Below are 4,790 nucleotides of genomic sequence, written 5' to 3'. Positions count from 1 at the left end.
TTCAGGAATGAACAAGTAACCTCTGCCAACAGTTCAGTGGTTAAGAGCACTGGTTGCTCTTCCATAGGACCAGGGTTCTATTCCCAGACGCTACATGATATCTCACAATCACCTTTAACTCCAGAAGGCCCTATCTGGCCTCTGTGGGCACTGTATGCTTATGGTATACATACATACATGGAGACAAGCACACATACAAATAAAATAAGCAAATTTGAAAAATTGACACAAATAAATAAATTTGGTGTTGAAAATGAAAAGTTTGCTTTTTCTGGTTAAGACCTTGTCTTTCTTGATGTAGATAAGATTGAGCACAAAACACTCATTATCAGCTAATGTTTCTGATGGGATCACGAGCACCAGGACTGTGGGAGGGAGTGATTGTGCAGATAGAAAACAGAAAATAGTCTAGGTATATAAATTATGTAATAAGTTTTGAAGTTCAAATGACACTTTAGTAATGGGTCAGATATGAGGGCTGACATGAAGAAACCAATGGGGACTTAGTTTTATGAAATGAACACTAATAGCTTGAGGAAGCATCCAACAGGGGAAATACTAAGAGTCTTGTAAGAGCAAAGTAAGCGAAGACCACCCAAGAGTGTGGTGTTAGTTTCATAAACTAAATTTGTGATAGCGCCTTTACTTTTCTCCTTAATAAAGCCTACTCCCATATCCCATAGGAGACATCTGGAAGGGCAGCTTGGCAGCATTCTCTTATACCTGCTTCACTGGCTTTTGGAAAATGTAATACTCTTTGGTGCCACAGTTCCACTTCAGTGTTCTGTCATCCCTGATTTCCTGCAGTTCACAAGGTATAACTTAAGTCCAACGTGTCTTTCTGATTTCAAGTTGTCTATAATTTATGTGCAAGATAAGCGAAATTGAATTCCCATAACGAGTCAGGAATACTATTGATAGTGAAAACTACAGATGCATTCTAAAGCAATTAGCTGAGTACAATGGAAAGCCATTATGTAAAAAGGCCAAGATATTTATCTTAGGGTTACAGCTAATTCTTGTTGCCAAACATTAACATATCGAGACTTTAACATTCTCTGTCCTTTATTTTAATTATTGAAATTCTTATCACAACATCATTATACATTTGCAGGTTTAGGCCATTTAATACAGTATGTGACTCAAATACTGCAAATTTAACAATTTATATGGTTTACAAAAATATCAATTTATTAGATGTTGTAAAGTGTAATGATAATGACAAAGTTACTGTGATGTTACCATAGTGACATAATACTTCTATTGCTGATTCAACATGAAGTCCCAATCCTTCCTCTCACTTCTCTCTTAAAGCTTTAGAGGTCTTAAGAAACTTTCTGTGCTGTCAATACCATTGATGCTGCTCCAGAGAAAGCAAACAAAGAAAAGGGGATAAAGAAGAAAGAAGTGATTTGCCTGATACTTTTGAGCATGGAGGGAGAGTGTGACAGATACGCATCCTCTGGAAGGTGTCAGGTCATTTTCTTCCTTCAGCTTCCCACTTTTACTCCTCCATAAGATTCTGTTTCTCCATTCCCTTCCTTCACTCTTTTTTTTTTTTTTTTTTTTTTTTTTTTTACATTAGCTATGAAGGATGGTTTATTTGCCTTTCTGGGCTTTGATCTTCCTCAGATAGAACTCCAGCTCCTTGCCTTCTAGCACATAACCATCTGCTCTGCCTCACTGGCCTGGTCTTGAGGCGATACAGGCCAGAAGCTTGCCCTGCTGGAATTGCTCCTCCAGAAGACTGCTGATCTTGGCGTTCTTTTCCCTTTCATCGTATTTCTTCTGAATTTTCTTTGATCGTTTTTCTGTTTAATATTTCTTCCTCGTCAGGAGTCAGCTTGGCCCCCTTCTTGCGGCCCAGGGGCAGTGCATAGTGGGACTCGTACCACTGTCGGTATGGTGTGCTGTCAATAAGCACAATGCAGTTCTTGACCAGAGTCTTGGTGCGGACCAGCTCGTTATTGGATGCATTGTAGACAACATCAATGATCCTTGTTTTGCTAGTACAACAATCAGAACCCCAGAAAAAGTTCCCCACATCCAATCTTAGGGCGCGGTACTTCTTATTGCCTCCTCGCACACGGACCTTATGGATGCGACGAGAGCCAATCTTAGTGTTAGCCACAGGCCGTCCCAGCTCATACTTCTGCTTCTTGTGGTAGGGTTTTCTCTTACCTCCGGTCTTGCGGCGCTTGTGCCAGTTGTCCCGAGAGATGCCCATCGCTCGGTGCTGGCAGGAAAGAGCTCCTTCACTCTTAAAACATTTAAATATCCATTCATGGCAGTATGGGAAGTCTAGGTTAGAAACTAAGTCAAAGTGGGGCATAGGTTATTTCACTGTCACCAGCAGGCTCACCAATTATACTTGGCTCTGACGCTGGGCAGAATTGAACTGAAAAGGTCCACTTTGTCCCATCCTGTCTATCAGTTTACTACCTTGTTATTTCGTAGCAATCATTTAGGGTCATATTAATTTTAAAAAAAGGTAATGTCATCTTGAAAAGATGTCTGAAAATTTTGCCTGTGAATTTATGCTCGAGCTAAAACTGAATGAAGCTATGCTTTCAGGAAACTTAAATCCCATTTTATCTGACTTTGGAGCAGCAAAGCCATCAAGAAAACAATCACCTTTAGATATCTTGAGTGTTTCTTTTTTTTAAGTAAAATGCACCAAAACTGTTAGTATATTTTTTTCGTACTTGTTTTAGAAAGGTTGGATTTGAATTATAATTTTAATACCTTACTTAATATATAAGAAAAAATAACCTACATATTTAAACTGTGATGTTTAGTTTCATAAATTATCTCTTAGATATATAAAGGAAGAGTATTTTCTTCAAAATGCAAAAGTAAAAATGCTCTCCCATTTAGAGAGCACACTTGTATTCAACTCTCAGTTTTTCTCCTCAGCTGCCTTATATCCATCATCTTGATTTCACCCTCTTGCATTCTGGCAGTGAATCCTGAGGTCCAGCTTTTTCTTGCTAGGAGAGAGTCACAACTGAGAGCAAGGAACCAGGCACCATGCTTCCAGTGTTGTTTTTATGCAAATGTTCTGTGTCTTACAGATAAGCCATCCACTTATGACTCATTCTTTTATGGAGATCTAACCTTAAAACTTTCTTTATCCAATGAAACAGATGCAATTTGGTGCTGATTGCCAAACAGTAAAAATAGAACATGTCCTTCTCCAAAGCAAGTGGTTGTATAATTATAGCACTATGTTTTTATTTGTGAAACTTAATTCTAAGGAATATTATTTAACTATATATTTAAATAAGAAACTTTGTTTCAGGCTATGATTATGTAGCTATATACATGCTTTATATTTTTATTCTACTTTATACATATCAGAATGGAACATACTAGTATTTCTGAAGGCTGTTTTTTTGTGAAATGTATTTTTATGGTGTTATCTTGTGAGCTCTATGATGCTGATGGAAGCAATTATCAGTCATCAGTAATGAGGCCAGCAAATGACCTGAGAAACACGGCAGATTAGCCAAATAAATTACAAACAAAACATTATAGTGATGTTTCTTTTTAAAGAGCTTTCTAAGTCCTACCTCTCGTTCTTTACATCTAATCTTAAGAATCAGGAAATCACAAAACAGAACCCGTGTTTCTCTGTGTTCTTTATTTTATTAATTTTTGTATTTTTGTCCTATTAATTTTCATTCTTAATTTAGTTTTGATATTTGTCTTGTGTCTTTTTGAGATAGATAGATAGATAGATAAATAGATAGATAGATAGATAGATAGATAGATAGATAGATGATAGATAGATGGTAGATAGATAAATACAGAGAACATGAATAAATGAAACTGGGTGGATTGGGAGCTAGAGAGGATCTGGTAGGGGTTGAGGCATGGAGGATATTATCAAAATACATTGCATGAAAAAATTATATAAAAATGAAGGGACTGGTTTAAAATAAACTGGTTAGAAACCAGTTGTCCCATGTGTGCTCCTACTATGGAAACAAGCTGCTAAGGCTAATTCGTTCATTTTACAGTTCACATTTTTGGCTTTGACTGTTAAAGCATTCGTACTTCCTTATTCTTTCACTGTTCAAAAGTTTCGGTAAATTTCTATTTGGTTTTTAAAAATTAACTAACTGTGAATGGAACAACTAAATTACGGAGCTCCTGAATTACTAGCTCTAGCTCACTTTAAGAGGAAAAGTCAGCATAGACAGAAACAAAAGAGAAAAATGTTACCTATGTCAGATGGTATGTTTTCAAGATCACCAGCTATTATGCAGGTCAGGCTGGTGGGAAGAAGAAAGAATGTGTAGCCTGAGCCCTGGTTAGCCATAGTATCATGCATCATGAGGCTAATGACAGCTCCAAGTGCACAGAAGATGACTGATAACTCACACACATACAAGGATTTAAGAAATGGATTACTGTTTTCTGTTTATTTCTTTTACTTTTTCTGCCGCTTGATTTTACTTTATATCATTAATTTCTACTGCTGTCATCATGGTTGTAATTGTTCTTTCTTGTGAAACGTAGAAATGATACGAATGGATCAGTGAAGCTGAATTCAGAGCCAAGAAATAAACCCACACAGGCATGTCTTCTTCAACAAAAGTGTCCAAAATAAACACTGGCTAGAAGATGGCCTCTTCAATGAATGGTTTTGGGAAAACAAAATTTTCTTTCCACCTCTTTCCTTGCAGAAAAATAAAGCAGATCAGATACCTTAATGCAAGGTGTGAAAATTTTAAACATCTCAAGACACAGGCATAGGCAAAGATTTTTTTGTAAAGTTCTCCAAT

General features: G+C 36.9%; 1 pseudogene; it reads right to left on the bottom strand.

The window, feature by feature from the left end:
• Positions 1 to 1,599: 1,599 nt before the first annotated feature.
• On the bottom strand, positions 1,600 to 2,227 carry LOC119800390 (annotated as a pseudogene).
• Positions 2,228 to 4,790: the final 2,563 nt, after the last annotated feature.

Source organism: Arvicola amphibius, chromosome 13, assembly GCF_903992535.2.
Source record: "Arvicola amphibius chromosome 13, mArvAmp1.2, whole genome shotgun sequence".
NCBI classification, from domain to species: domain Eukaryota; kingdom Metazoa; phylum Chordata; class Mammalia; order Rodentia; family Cricetidae; genus Arvicola; species Arvicola amphibius.
The sequence above is the reverse complement of the archived record's forward strand: the minus strand, read 5'-3'. Positions and strand labels throughout refer to the sequence as shown.